The sequence below is a fragment of the Microtus oregoni genome, unplaced genomic scaffold, assembly GCF_018167655.1.
Source record: "Microtus oregoni isolate MIOR12 unplaced genomic scaffold, Mior012 000033F_ref0000390, whole genome shotgun sequence".
Classification (NCBI taxonomy): Eukaryota; Metazoa; Chordata; class Mammalia; order Rodentia; family Cricetidae; genus Microtus; species Microtus oregoni.
Window position 1 is genome coordinate 5,557,933 of NW_024543092.1, and position 16,928 is coordinate 5,574,860.

The 16,928-nt window shown below is 38.9% G+C and overlaps 1 protein-coding gene and 1 pseudogene across 1 annotated transcript in view; one reads left to right on the top strand and one right to left on the bottom strand.

Moving 5' to 3' along the window:
- Positions 1-16,928, bottom strand: part of Epm2a (EPM2A glucan phosphatase, laforin) — a 115,558-nt gene that overhangs the window by 72,037 nt on the left and 26,593 nt on the right. The gene's annotated exons all lie outside the window — the stretch shown is intronic.
- On the top strand, positions 838-5,429 carry LOC121466478 (annotated as a pseudogene).

Below are 16,928 nucleotides of genomic sequence, written 5' to 3' on the forward strand. Positions count from 1 at the left end.
GGTATATCCAACAGAAAAGTGCACATAGCAGTACTATCTTAACAGCAAGTGCTGCAATGATATTACTCCTTCAATAAATATTTTAGGTAGGTACTGTACAAAGCCATAGTAAGGACTTAGATATTTAACTTAAGAGCAATTAAAATTTTCCAGCGTTATGAGCCATATGATAAGACCACACTGTTATTCTGAAATGACTCTCTGAATATAGTGAGAAATTAATTCTGGAACAATGAAGTTGAGAGTTCAGGAGCTTGGTCAATGGCTCAGTCAGTAAAGTACCTACTTTGTCAAGCATGAGAAGCTGAGTTTGCTCCTGAGAGCTCATATAAAGAGCTGGCACAGCAGCGCATGATGTAATCTCAAAGCTGGGGAGACAGAGACGGGTGGGTCCTTGGGGCCCACACGTAGCCTGTTTGGTGAACTCCAGGCAAATGAGAGACCCAGTATCAAAAATGAGGTGTATTGTGCCCGAAGAATGACATCTGAAGTTGTTTTCTGGTTTCTACACACATACACATACATGTACATTTGCTCCCACAAATGAATATCTGAACATATACTCACATGTGTACACACACACAAGGGTATGCCCACAAAGTAGTGAGTCCGTTTAGAAAAGCCTGCATTATTAGATTAGGAATGTGATGAGAGAATATGACTGGTAGAAACAAAAAAGATTGGGTATACTCAGAAGATAAAAACTACTAGACTTTTAAATAATCAGACATGGACAGAGAAGAAGGCGGGGATCAATGAAGACCTTAAACTTTCAGTGAACACAGACTAGTACCACGTACTGAGAGGGAAGATCTAGAAGAGAACAGCTAGAGAGTAATGGATTACGGGTGCTACTCAGGTAGACAAAGGAGAATACCAAATAGAGCTGGAAAAAGGATTTGACACCCTGACTGAGGACATGGACTAAAAATAGCAAGCAGTCATTTTGGAAGAATGACATTTAGGCATATAGATGTGTCACTGGGAGAAATAATACATTCGCTCATTTGATGGCTGGGTAAGGAAAAGGACCTTACAGGGGCACAGGAAGAGAGACTTGAGGGAAGGAGTGGGAGAAAGTGAGGAGGAACAGCCTGAGGTAAAATTAAATGTAGACTAAAGCCAAGTGTGGTGTTAACAGTGGTCATATCTGGGAAGGAAAACTCGATGGGGGAAATTATCCTAAAGAATATGAAGAGCTGCAAAGGAAAAAGGACAAGTAACATATAAAGGTAAACCTGTTAGAATTACACCCCACTTCTCAATCCAGAAGGTCCTGGATAGATGTGCTGCAGACACTAAGAGACCCGGATGTAAGCCCAGCCTATTATATCCAGCAAAACTTTCAATCACCATCGATGGAGGAAAAAAAGACATTCCATGACAAAAAAAAAAAAAAGATTTAAACAATACATATCCACAAACCCAGCCCTACAGAAAACATTAGAAGGAAACAGACAAGATCACCTGACAAAATTGGCAGTGTGTGTGGGTGTGGGGAGAAGGGAGGGTGGAAGGGGAAGAGAAGGGGTGAAGGGGAGGGTTGAGGAGAACTTAAAAAAATGGGATAGTTGAGATGAATGAAAAACAGAGATGAGAGCAAGGAAAGAGTTATTTTGATTGAGAAAGCCATTATAGGGTTAGCAGAAACCTGGCTCTAGAGAAATCCCAGGATCCACAAGGATGACCCCAGCTAAGATCCTAAGCAATAGAGGGGGCCCAATCTTGACTTAGGCTGTAGTCAAGCTGATGAATATCTTAAATATTACCATAGAACCTTCATCCAGCAACTGATGGAAACAGAGGCAGAGACCCACATCGGAGCACTGGACTGAGCTCCCAAAGGCCAGCTGAAGAGTGGGAGGAATGAGAATATGAGCAAAGAGGTCAAGACCTTGATGGAGACACTAACTGAAACAGCTTACCTGAGCTAATGGGAGCTCACCAACCACAGCTGGACTGGGAAGGAACAAGCAAAGGACCAAATTTGTCCCTCTGAATGTGGCTGACAGTTGTATGGCTGGGGCAGACTGAGGGGCCACAGGCAATGACACTGGGATTTATCCCTAGTGCATGTACTGGTGTTTTGGAAACCTATTCTCTTTGGATGGATACCTTGCTTAGCCTAGATATAGTAAGGAGAGCCTTGTACCTTCCCCAAAGCAATGTGCCTTACCCTCCCTGAGGATTGGATGGGGATGGGGTGGGACGTGTGTGGAGGGAATGGGAGGAGGGGAGGGAATGGAAACTTGGATTGGTATTTTTTGAAAATCTAATAAAAAATTTAAAATTAATGAATAACTCATTCTTAGAAGCATCCAATATTTTATTATCTTAATAAAAGAATATATATTTACAACTGATGATAATAATAGACTTATGAGGACTTAAACAATACTTCTTAAATACACATAATTATTGAGAAACTAAAATATAAATAAATTATAATGTTCGATAGAAATTCTAGCTATTACCTTCAAAAGAATTTTCACTGTTAAAATTTGTTTTTGGCATAAACATTTTTATGTATATATGTTTTAGACAATTTTACAGCAGATTTTTATGCCTCACAACCTATGCTATAAAAATTAGATTACAGTAATTAGAGCATCATTTAGAATAGAGTCATTGTTTTTTTTTTTTAATTTGGCCAAGGAAATGCCAAACAGTAGTGACAAATTTTATTTGGTGGAATTTCTACATTCAGGATTACAGAGCAGATTTTATTTGTTCCTTTTCCTTCCAGAACTGGGCATTTAATGCACACCAACATAAGATAACTTAGAAGAACAAGGAGCAGAATAAACCACCGTGAGACTCTGGAGCACAAGGGACAGCCCATTCTTGGCTTCTGTGTTGCATTCTTTGGTTTTCATACCCCAGGCTTGGGTCTGAAAAGGCAGTGACTGCTGGCACCAACAGGTACAGGCAAGAGGAATACAACAGCAGACCTGCAGCAAGGAAAGCAGAGGGAGGGCTCAGAAACGCAGGCCTCTTTCTTGTATGTGTGCACACAAATCTGAATTAAGTGTGTTGTACGTTAGTCTACATTCATGAGTTGTTATGTTTGTATACATGAACTGTGTCTGTACATATGTGCTGCAGGTTTGCATATGTTTATGTGTGTTGTAAACATATTGTGTTTATATGTGTATTGTATGTTTACATGTGCATGTTATATGTGTGTTTATGTATGTATGTGTGCGTTATGTTTGTTCCCATGTATGTTGCATTGTGGAAATGTATGTGCATGTGCATGCACACTGGGTGCTTGTTATATGTTTGTTGTATGTTTGCATATGTGTTCATGTGTATGTTACATATTCGTTTGTGTTGTGTGTTTATCTACACGTGTGTTGGTTGTGAGTGTTCTTATGTGTTATATGTTTGTGTATATGTTCATATATTTATGACTAGGCACATGAGTGTACAGGTGAGTTTGCCTTTGTGGGTAAGGAAAGATCTCTCACTAAACTTACAGCTTGCCATTTTGAATAAGCTAGCCAGCAAACCTCTGGTATTTCCCCACCTCCTGACTCTGAGCACTGGATTTTAGACAAGCAATGGGGACTGAATTTACATTCTCATGCTTGCTCAGCAAGTACTTTAACTACTGTAACAACTCTCCACCCCGGCTTTGCGTCAGTCACACGTCACACACCACTGATAAAGAATAAACCTACACCCAACCACGCAACAACAGCCATGTGTGAGTCACCGTCACCAGGCTGGAACGAAGCACCTCAAGCCACTCACTAGGGTAGTACTAGAGGAGGCCAATAGAAGATTTAGACTTCCAACAACTTTTCTGGCAGTGTCTGTGGATAACAGGTAGAATGTAAACTTCTACCTTCGTTTAGTCTTAAGTAAATATCTCATCCTTCGCCACTGAGTAAACCTAGCAGAGAGTCAGGATTGTCACTCGCCATCAACATGAAGGTGAAAGAGGGAACAGGAACAAGACATTTTCATGTTTCTGGGTGAAAGGGGTATCAGTGGATGCTTACAGAGATCTTGTGAACACACAATCATTGAGCAATAATGTAGCTCCATCCCTTGATTGCCATTGGAGACCAAATGAGGAGCCTCAGTAACGATACAAAACCTTCCCACTCCTACAGTATCAGAGGAGCCAAGTCAAAATCCCAGAGTATCATTAGGTATTACCCCACATGTTCAGTTTCCAAGCATAAACAACCCACTATATCCAGAACCACAACAACCTCAGATTTATTTCTTAGGGAAGATGTGTGGTAGATTCTGACACCAAGATGACAGATTACAAAAACTAAACTTTCTCTTCTTACCAATTCCAAACAAAGCAAAAATCATAAAGTCCCAGCAAAGGCAAATGACAATGAAAAGCAAAATGGAAACTTTATGACTGAAAAAATAATAGAGATAAAAACACAATTCAGTGGGTAAATTTAAGAATAAAATGGCAAGAAGAAAGAATTAGCAAACTTCAAGAGAATTATAGAAAATACTCTTCCAGGGAAAACAAAGGGAAAAAACAGATAAACAATCCTTAAAGAAGTTTACTACTTCCCTGGCCTGACTCTGTCCTGCATGTCTGTTCCGAGGAGCAATAGGCAGTTCTCCCCATCTGACCTCTCTCACACTGAAGTGCATGCCTCCACTGCACAGAAGACTCAGTTGATGTGGACAGGAGCCCTCTTAGGCCTCAGAACCTCTTCAGTTGTGGACTACAGGCTGGCAAAGATCATCACTTTAAGGTGGGTAATAATGAGAATGAGTACCAGTAATCACAAAGAACTGTTAGTTTAGGGGCAGGTGCAAAAGATGAATCACACGTCCTAGAGGCAAAAGCAACAAACTATGAAGGCGGTCCAATTAAAGAGACACCACAGCCAACAGTTTCCCTTGGGGGCTTTGAAATGACACCACCTGTGGTCTTAAGGCTGAAGTGCACAGGAGTGGACAGCACCTAGTAGCTGTAGAAGATGCAGAGACTGAAGACGAAGATAAGGGGGATGTAAAACTCTTAAGTATGTCTCGAAAGGGATCTGCTCCTGGAGGGGGTAACAGGTTGCACAGAAAAAAAAAATGTAAAACTTGATGAAGATGATGAGGATGATTTTGATGATGAGGAAGCTGAAGAAAAAGTTCATGAAGAAATCTGTCTGAGATATTCCAGACAGAAATGCACAAAAATCAAACCAAAATGGAAAAGACTTAAAACATTAACACCGAGATTAACAGGTCAAGAGTCCTGAAACAAAAAAACAACAACAACAAAAAAAAAAAGACAGGAAAAAGCTCCTAAAACACCTAAAAGATCTAGTTCTAGAGAAGACATTAGGGTGAAAATGCAAGCAAATACAGAAAAGGGGTATCAAAGAGTCCGAGGCACTACTGGTGAATTAAGCCCAAAGAGAAAAAGAAGAAACAAATACAGTTCATATTGAGTATCGTCAATAATCCAGACTGGAGACTTCCAGTCTATTCTCAGTCCCCTTTCCTGATTGGCCGACCATTCCCCCTTGCACGCTGGAAACATTCTCTTATTTTCCTAAAGCATTTTTCTTTCAACTCTTGTGGACCAGAGTACTTTACTGCTTTCTACACTTGGGCTTATGCCTCATCTCTGACCATGTTTTAATGCCTTTATATCCTTTAGCTGCTCAATAAATGTTTGCATGAACCAAAAAACTAAATAAAAAGATGTTTACTACTATTACAAAATATTTAACATTCATACAAGATAAAGAAAAAATGACATTGAGCAAAACACTTGAATAGATAATACCTCAAAACTTGTGAGATTTGTCAAGAAACAAACACAGATTTAAGAAGCCTAACCAGAGTAATCAAAAGAAATACCTAAGGCACATTGTAACGTCAGAAAATTAGCAACAGACAATTTTAAAAGTAGCCAGAGAACAATAATAAATGCAGTTCTGGCATGGGGTGTATGCTAGCCTATATCTCAGAAGTTTGGACTAGGATGTGGAGGCAGGAAGAACTCAAAGTCATCCTTGCTACAAGAGACAGGAAATAAGAGAGAGAGGAAGGAAAAAGATGCTCCAATGTCAGCAAATTTACCATTCGAAGCCCCACAGGCCAAAAGATATAACATGTTTCAAGTGTTGAAAGAAAACTATTCACCAGAAATCTCCTGTTCAATGTAGTAATAAGGGCGGCGGGGCTGCGTTCTCAGCTCCCCCGGCCGCCTGCCCGAAATAACAACACACTAACTGTATTCATTTAATTACTGCTTGGCCCATTCTCTTCTAGGCTAATTCTCACATATTAATTTAGCCCATTCTAATCATCTGTGTGTAGCACCCCAAGGTGCGCTTACCGGGGAGATTCTAGCCTATGTCCATCCTGGGTGGGAGCTTCATCCTGAGAGCTGAGCATGGCGTCTCTCGGAGGCGTCTGCTCCCGAGAGGAGAGCTGCTGAGTCTGACCTCACTTCCTCTTCCTCCCAGCGTTCTGTTCTGTTTACACCTCCCACCTATCTTCTAACCAATAAAATGGACCAAGGCAGTTCCTTTATTAGCCAATGACCTTCCTCCATCAGTTCAAGAAATCCATTCTCCAGAAACAAAGAAAAAATATCAAAACAATGACCAATGAAGTAAATCTAAGAAATTTTCTTGCTAGTTGAACTACTTTTTTTTTTTTTTTTTTTGTTGAACTACTTTTAAAACTGACAAATAGAGGATCAGGAAAAGGCAAGGTGTGGTGGTGAGAGCCTTTAATACCAGCACTCAGCAGGCAGATGCAGGTAGATTTCTATGAGTTCAAGGCTAGCCTGGTCTATAGGTCTATCTATATGGTGAATTCCAGGCCGACCAAAACTACACAGTGAGACCCTGGCTTTAGATAGATAGATAGATAGATAGATAGATAGATAGATAGATAGATAGATAGATAGAGACATACATACATATAAATATATCTGGGCATGTTACCTGTTCAGGCTGGACTGGTCAATGTCAAGTATTTATTAATTTATTATCATTCATTTAAAATAAATAAACATGCAAACAGTTCATAAGGTTGAAATAAAGACAAACCAATCTGTATTGCTGCTTAAAATATAGAAAAGGAATAGTTAAACTAATGAAGCACCTACTTCCTCAGAATGTATTTGGCCATCACTGTTTTTGTTGATTAAGCCAAGTCAGGTGATTCTAAAGAAAGTGGGGACTGATCCCAAACGCAGGAAGAAGAAAGCCCAGAATAAACTCATTATTTTAGAAGCCCGAAGACTCAAGTTAAAGTAAGTTTAGTTTTTGTAAACTGAAATTATGTTGGATAAGCATTATGTATTTGGTAAATGTAGACTTCCTAAGCAAAATAAAACCTATTTATTATTCATGCTATTTGTTTAAATATATCCTCCTTGGAATTTAATTACTTACAGTTTTCTCTTCCAACATATGAACATAAATCCTGAACCAAACACACTAATCTCTAATTTTAGCTATTAATTCACCCCATCTGTCCCTACTTCGGAAACTATTAGTGAATGGCAAAACACAGGGGAGACTTACAAACTCTTTGACTTTGCAATATTGTTCTAATGGCCAAAAAAAATGCAGAAAACAAACATTTGAGATGAGTTTGCCAACTGCTTGCTCTTGGAAAGGGTGGGTCAGGCTGCAGCAGACCACAGTAAACTGTGACAATAGAAAGAAGTTGACTTTGGTTGCAGTGATGGAGAGAGCTGGCCTGCCCCACATAATAGGATAAAGGGCTGAGTGAAAGTAAAGGAAAAAACAGAGAAAGCTATGCAGAGGTCAAAGAGAAGAATATGTTAGAACCAAAAGAAAGAAGCAGAAATCCAGTTAGCAAAGTGTCTAAGGTAGAAGGGGACACCAGACACTCAGGCTGTGAGGCCACCAAAGATAAACAGTGCAGGGCAAGCATGGTAGTATTTAATTCAATGTTATCTGCACTTGTAATTATCCTCTCTAAACTTCATAGTAACCCATTATGTTTCCACACAGAATTCAGATGTGAAGAGAAAATAGAGGGTTACACTGACGGTAATTTATTTAATAACTGAAAGTTTTGCTTATGTTGACTTTCTATAGGCAAAGCTACAAGAAATCATATTTGCCAGACTGAGCAGTATCAAAATAATAAAGCCAAGGAGGGCTCTGAGGATATAAACCCTTCTCACTATGCAGGCATCCGGAGAGGGTTGGCATCCAACCTCGCCGGTAGGATCAGAGAGCAGATTATCTTTACATATTGTAGGAAAGAAGGCTAGCATTCAAAGATAAGCGTTGGTGGAGTGCTTTACACGTTTCCGAAGCCTCACAAACAGATGAAATGAAGTGCTGAGAAAAACAGCAATCACAGTAGGAAATCACAAGCACGACTTTCATAGAACATTTTTACTTACAAGATTTTTATCTCATTAAATTACTCAATCACTATGACATACAAATTAAATGCAAAATTAAAGTGGACAACATGCAGTGTTAATGGCAAAAGAGAAATTCATAAAAATTAGCAATATGAAGACCCATTAGAAGATAAAGGAAGTTCTGTACTGGTAGATATAAAATTTTTAAAAGTCCAGCTCACTTATGACAATTACATATTGAAATAATTAGAGGATTACATTGATATAGAATACTATGATTAGAATCTTAGAATTAAAACTAAAATGAAATATGTACATACAGGAAGGTGATTTCAACAAAGGTACCCAGAACAACACAAAACAAGGAAAGGACAATCTCTCCAACAAATAGAAAAAAAAATCAGAAATTCACATGCAAAAGAATAAGACTGCATAGGGAAAATAGTTACATGACTAAAAGCAACAACAGATTAACCGCATCCCCATCTAAATCCTAATGACCGTCTTCACAGAACTAGAAAATACAATCCCAAGAGTCATATGAAAACACGAAAGGCCTGAGCTAAAACAACACTGAACATATCACATGCTAGGTCTCAGAGTATATTCCAGAGCCATAGAAACAAAAGCAGCATGGTCCTGACATGAAAACAGACATTAGAATTCTAGAATAATACAAGACTGAGAAAACCAAGTGTGTTGCAGCAATCTACTTCTTGCCAAGCTCTCAAAGGCATCCCTTAGAGAAAAAAATAAAAAATAAAAAAATGGCAAACAGTGCTGGGAAACTGGATTCCTACATAGAGGAGAATGAAACTGGATTCCTAGCCCTCACCTTTCATAAAAACCAATCCAAAATGGATCAAAAGGCTTCATGTAAGATCTCAAAATTTCAAACTGTTATAGGAAAACATGATATAAGGACAGGGGGCTGGATCAGTGGGTCAGCAGTTAAGAGTTGCTCCGTACTCCCAAAGGACCCAAATTTGTTTCTCGGCATTTATGTTGGGTGGCTCACAGACACCTATTACTCCAGCTCTAGCGGTTCAGAGTACATCTCTTGGTCTTCCCAGGCACCTTCACTCACATGCTCAAATTCACACACACACACACACACACACACACACACACAATTAATTCAAAAATAAGTCTTTAGTAGAGATAGATGCATAGATGGAATTTTGGGCAAGGGATTAATACACAGGCTACATAAAAGCTGTAAAAATTAAACACGTAAACCCAAGTCATCCAATCAATAAATGAGTTAATGGACTGAATGGACAGTTCATAAAAGAAAAATACAAATGGCCAATAAATATTGGAAAGTATTCAATAGCCCCAGCCATCTAGTTAATGCAAATTAGAACTACCATGAAACACCATTTCACCTCAGTCAAAATGGATTTCATCCAGCAAACAATGAAGAACCAGGGAGACGCCTCGCTGGACAGTGCTTGCCACACAAGTGTGAGGATCTCAGTTCAGATCAACAGCACCCACACAAAAGCCTGGCACAGAAGCTCCCTTTTGTAACTTCATCACTGAAGGAGCAGACATCCACAGATTCCTGATAGCACCGGCCAGACTACCTAGCGGAATCACTGAACTTCAGGTTCTGTTTCTAAGGGAAAAACGAAAAAGAAAAACTGAGGAAGATCCCCAAAACTGTCCTCTGATCTGGTCTACACACGTATACAGAGAGAGGGGAGGGAGAGAGGGAGGCACAGGCCCACACGCAGGTGCACACACCGAGAAAATAAATGACAACAAGTCTAGTGAAATGTGGGAAAGGAACTCTATAGTCACAGCCTGTGGGAATGTAAACTCATGCAGCTTCTATAAAAACCAATGCAGCGGCTCCTTACAAAACCAAAAGTGGCATTGCCATATAGTACAGATACAGCACTCTTGAATACACCTCAAGGACACTACGTCAGCATGCCACAGCGATACTCAGACATTCATGTTATAGCTGTAATATACATAATACACAACACTCGTATTATACACAACAGCCAGGAAACGGAACTGATCTAGCTAGGTTCCCTATCACCTGATGAATAGATAAGAAAGGGATGTTATGATACACAATGGGATTTTCAGCAGCTGTAAAGAAAATGAAACCATGACATATGTAGGAAAATGGATGCAACCAGAAATCATTCATTGGGTGAAATAAGCCAGACTTGCCCCTAAAACATATTTTTTCTCTTACATATAGAATTCTCAGATTCAAAATTATATAGCGTGTGTTTGTAAGTCACAAAACTAAGAAGTAGATCGAGAAGAAAGAAAAAGATCTCAGAGGTGGGGACACAGAGGTTAATTTAATGAGCATAAGAAAACAGAACGCCGCCGGATCAACTAGAGGGAGAAAGGGAACAGCTGGAATGGGGGTGGTTATAGGAGAGGGCAGTGGGGGAGGGTGATGAATGAGAACAAAGTATAATGGCAAAACAAAGAAACTCATGACTTTGTATACTAACCTAAAAATTAATTTTTAAATGAGAAATTTTTCAAAAGGAGACTTTAAAATGTCCAAGAAGTCCATAAAAAATACTCAACACTACTAATCATCTGGGAAATACAAATTTAAAGTAAGGCGATGTCCTCACTTTACACCTGTCAGAGCAGCTATTACAGCAGCTAAAAGACGGCCTGCATTAGTGAGGGAAGCAAAGTTCACAACATTGTTGGTGGACACTCAAATTAGTACTGTCATCATGGCAAAGAGATATCACAAAAAGCTAAGCATAGAAATCATAAGGGCAAGCAACCCACATCTAGATAGATCTAGTCAAAGCAATTGAAATGAATACACAAAAGAAATATCTAAACTCCTAAATCCCCTACAGCACCGTTCATGATAACCAAGACACGTCATCATATCTGTCCACCATATCGTTAGCCTGAGTGCCTGTCAGCACAAATAAGAAATCTGGTTCATGTACATAGGGATTCTATCCAACATTAAAAAAGAGAGAGACAACCCCAACATCTGAAATGACCTCCTTGAGCCTGCATACCTTATTCTAAGCAGAATAGACAAGCACCAAAAGACAACTCAAGATCATATTCACACAAGGAATCTAAACAATCTGTACTAATAGAAATGAAAAGTAGGAAAGTGTTAACAGAGGCCGGAGGGGTCAGGAGGAATAATGAGATTTTGTTCAAAGTGTGCAGATTCATTTAGACAAAAGCAGTGAATTTCTGAGATCTACTACACAGGAGGATGCATCATCCAGACTCTGTTAACACTTTTCTACTTCTCATTTCTTTTTTTTTTAATTTTTTTTGGTTTATTATTTTTTAGTTGTTGAAAAAAATTTCCGCCTCCTCCCCATTTCCCATTTCCCTCCCCCTCCTCTCACACATCGCCCCCTCCCCCCACTCCCCTCTCCCTCTCCCTACTCCTCTCCCCCTCACCCCGCTCCATTCCCCCTCCCTCTCTAGAGACTGGACTGCTCTACTTCTCATTTCTATGAGTACAGACTGTTTAGATTCCCTGTGTGCGTATGATCTTGAATTGTTTTTGGCCCCTGTCTATTCTGCTTAGAATAAGGTATTACAGGCTCGTGGACATCATTTCAGATGATAGGGCTGTCTCTTTTTTAAATATATATATATAATAGTAAAATATTTGTATTTCAAAATTACTAAGTAAACATCAAAAGCTTCTCCACAAAAAATAGTAAATGATATATGGTGTCTTAATTAACTTGATCCATCAAGTCATTCATGCACATAAATTAAAATATCACATTGTGTTACATAAATGTACATGGCTAGTAATTATTCATTTAAAATATTAATAATAAAAACACAAGAAAGCATTATTTGAACAAAGCTAGACTTTCAAGTAGAGGGGGCGGGGGAATCAAGCATAATAGAGTCATCACAGCAATAAACATTTGGTATAATGCTCTGTGTGTGTGTTTCAAGGTAGAAAATTTGCTGTTGAAGATGCTGCAGTTTTACGGGGAATAGTACAATGAATGCAGAATACATAATCAACAGCCTTTCTTTGCATCTGTACATGAAAACTTGCCTAGCCTTTTTAGTTGCAAATGAGCCACACGGCCTTAAAGCAATTATCTGATAGAATTGCGAGTTAGTGGACTAACAGCTCTGTACAGAATTGGTCTGCCCTCATTTGTTCTCATTAGCAACCACACTCTGGATTCTTTGAGAAAATAACCAAGTCCCTGAGACAGTCATTTAGAAACCTGCTGCGGTGCTTTGTTTGGCCCTCTCTAAGGTGAGCCTGAGGCTTACAGAAAAGAACAGGAGGCATTATTAACATGGCTCGGGCTTGGACTTACCGCCCTGCCTCCAGAAAAGCTCTCCAGAGGAAAACTCCCAAAGGGCCTAGGTCAGTTCAGCTCAGTATTTGAATGAAATGCTTCATTTTAAACACCTGTCAAACAGGTCAGACAACATCAGAAGGGAAAATCTCCATGATTAGTGAAATGGAGATAATGGAAGCTTTTTTTTCCTACCTAAATCAAATATGATGAAGGAGGTAGACCTCGATGGGGCTAGGAGATGACTTCTTTCCAAAAGATATTTGCTAATTATTTAATATCTCATGGACATGGACTGACTTGTGTCTCTCCAAATTCCACATGGAGTTTAGCCCTAACTCCATAAGCCCATAAATTGAAATAGGAAATAACGAAGGCAAGGTGAAATAGGAGGGGCAGGCCATGAGCTAACCTGTCTGAAGTCCCTAAAAGGAAAGTAAGAGACAAGAAACCTTAACCCTTCTCTCCCCCTCCTCATACAAGCATTGAGAATATAGCCATGTGCAAGCTGGCACGGGTCTGATCAAAAGCCAATTCTGCCAACATCTAACAGAGGACTTGTCACCATTAGAACAGCTGGGAAATGAATTTCTGTTATTTGAGCCACACAGTCTGTGCTCCTTGCCTACTGCAGCCCTAGTACACTGCTTATATACACAAAAATACTCCAGAGTTTAATCCAACTAAGAGTAAATGTTATTGAAAGCTGATTTTTTTTTATCCACTCCAGATAGTTGAGCAACCTATGAAGTTTAAGGTATGACTGTTACCAAGAATGGACTTGTTAATTTTACAAAATTTTTACAAGGCAACTATTATTTAAATTACATGTATTATGAAATTGTAAATTTTCTAAAGGACACACAGAATATTCAGAGATTGTAAAGAAGCTATGACACAATGGAATTTTCCAAGGGTGATGACGCCAACATAGTGTTGAAACAGATTCTTCAAAGCACTAGCTCATTAGAAAGAAAATTATGATAGTCTTCCATCCGTGGAGAAGGTTGAACATGGAACACACTGGAGAAGGATGCAGCAGTGAGAGCCAGAACCTAGGGTTTATGATAGAGAGATGGGTCTTAGGCTATGACTGACACATATGATGAAGAGCACAACAATGTATGGATGAGGATAACTCAAGCAGACAATGATGAGACCATATTAATCCAATGGGTACAGAGAGCAACAGGCTGAGTGTTCACAATTACTTACCAAAGCAATAGGCTATCATGCAACTGTATTTCATGGCTTGAGTAAGGAGAGAACTGACTAATATCCACCTTGAATCATTAAGAAGGTATACTCATGAGTTCTTTCACTATAATTAAACAGCTAAGATATTTAACTTGGAGAGAGAAATGGTTAACTTCGTTCCATGGCTCAGGAAGCTCCTGTCCAAGAATGAGCCAGCTCATTCAGTGCTCTGACCTCTGGAAGGAGTACCATATGGTAATGCTGGAGAGGCCATGATAAACCAAACTGCTCACTTCATAAGCTAGGAAAGAAGCAGGAGCAAGAGGAGGGAACCACAGTCATATAACTCCATGGAAAGGAAATCCCCAGTAACCTAAGGGTTTCCTAAAAGCACCTTCCCATAGGGCCACCCTGGGGACTAATGTTTTAATGGGCCAAGCCAAGCTATGGGAAATGGTCAGCAAATAATACTTTCACCCATCAGTTACACTTCCATTTAAAATTAACACAATAGCCAAGTGCTTTTTGTATAACTTCTAGAGAAAGTCAGAAACTTAAAATCTTCTTAATAGTTTGGCTCAAAGCATCAAGACTAAAGTATTCATTTCATATTCAGTAGAACTTTAACTTAGCAAGAAACCGAAAGATTTGGACATTTATTGTGAAAGGACCAAATCATTTGGCAGCTGATTGTACTGTGGTTCAAGGGATGAAACAAAGAAGGCCAGTTTGCTGACATGATCCATGATGAATGACTGGAGATATTTTCAGGACTCTCCATGTACTGTTTATGTTACACACAGAGATTTTGTTAATGAGCTTAATACATTTTTATTTTACTGGTCTAATACATTTTAATGGTGGTGTTTCTACTGCCACTAAAGCAAATTTATAGTCATGTCTAGACTTTCGTTATTGTGGTCAGACTGACAAGTCATTCTTTTTCTCTCTCCATAGCTCTCCAAGAACTGACTAGAGATTTCACTGTGTTTCAATACATGAACACAAATCTAAGACTAATATACTAGTATTAGTCTTACTAAATAAAGCAAGCTATCATACAGCAGGTAAGAGAACGCGCCACCATGCCTGACAATCCGAGTTCCATTGCTGAGATTTAGCTGATGGAAAGAGAGAACCAATTCCTGAACATTATATGCTCTCCTCCATACATGTGCTATGGCACAGGAGTGCTCACATACATACACATGAAAACACAGAAAAAAAAACAGTTAATTTTAAAAAATAAATCAAATGCTCCAAACTTTATTTTTGCTTCATTTGACATACCTAAAAGCCTATTAGAAAGTTTCTGTATCACCCCTTTGTATAAACAGTTACACTAACAACACTGAGCCACAAGCCAATATCCTCCTGGGTAAATCCAATATCTGGATGTAGAAAACATAGAGTCATCATAGTGATCCTGGGAATTCCTCAGAACATGGAGTACTATCATGCTTTCAACTCTACCCTAACACAGCCTGGCAAACATTCATTTTAGCAGTTTCACAGTAAGTATTTTGGCATGAAATAGCTCTTCAATTAAGGTTTTATAATGTAGATTAACTAATTTAATAAAACATCTCCTTCAGTTGATCTAGCTCTGCTGTCAAAACTGTTTTATGCTTCAATTTTTCCCACAGAATATACTTCACGAGTGTTATGGGCATGCAACTACAATGAGCATCACAAGGACTCTGAGCTAGTTACTGGCAAGAAACTAGAAATGCAAAGCTAATTGTGATAGAGAAGTGAGCTTTCAAATGTAATTTTTAAACACTAAATTGCTCTTGAAAAAATGATAAACCACTTTGTTTTAAAACCTTTCAGCGAGATGTTATATACAAGAGTGTCTACTTAACTAGGGAGTTCAAGTTATACAAGGAATTTTATCCCATGATACATTGCATTTATGGGGATGATCCCATAAAATTACAACACTACTGAGGTTGCTACATCTTGGTTTCTGTATTATACTCTTGATGTTTGTACAATGACGAAATTGCCTAACAACACATTTCTAGAACATATCTCTGTAGATAAACATTATGGGACTATTTCTTAAAATTTGTCATCAAATTGTAAATAACACAGATTTAGGACTACATCTTTAAAAAATTTATTAATGGTGGTGACTTAAACAAACAGAAGCTTGTGCCACAGAACAAGGATGGAAGACCAGACAGTCCAGAACCAGTCAATACTAAGTTCCTTATAAAATCCAAAGCTTGGTCAACCTGAATACACAGACTCTGTGGTTACATATTTCAACAAATCTATAGAGAATGGCCCCCTCAGCTTCATATCTGAAACTCTGAAGTGAAGCATATACCAATTAGTTGGATGTCCCCTTTTAAGAGAAGAGTTGACACTTTCATGGCAACTTAGTCCAAAGATTTTAATCTCATTGCCTACAATTAATGGCACGGGCATCTATAGGTCAATGGCTAAATATGGGAGCAAGATGAAAATCCAATTAGCTGTGGAAAATGGGGAGAAGTCAATGCTCCCCATGGTAAGCACATCATCTTTTACCATAGAGATATCTCTAGGACAACCTGACATAAATCAAAAGCTTTGTTTATTATTCCTGCTATGTACGTGTGTGCATATGGTGTGTGAACCGTGTGCCCTCATGTTACAGAGCACATAGAGAGGAGAGCTGAAACCTCTCAGGAGCCAGTCTTTTCTTCCTCCATGGGATCCAAGGGTCAAACTCTGGTTGTCAGCTTCATGGCTAGAGCTTTTACTTGGTGAGCCATCTCTGCTGCCCCCCCATATATTACACTGTTAGGTACATATAACTAGCTAAGTAAATCAATAGTAAAATAACATCATTTAAATATACTTAATAAAACTGAGGGTACTTATATACAAACATTATTTTTCTGATTCTTAACTATGTTTACTTTTACAAACTCTTTGCTATAACACAGGATTCTCCTCTAAATCTGTGCCTTAAGCCACTCCCTAAATTCATACTCTTAGTTTTCCCACTGTCTCCACCGCCTACAGATCGAACCCAGGGCCTCAAGTATGCTAAGGTCTATCTATTTATCACTGATCCCTATCCC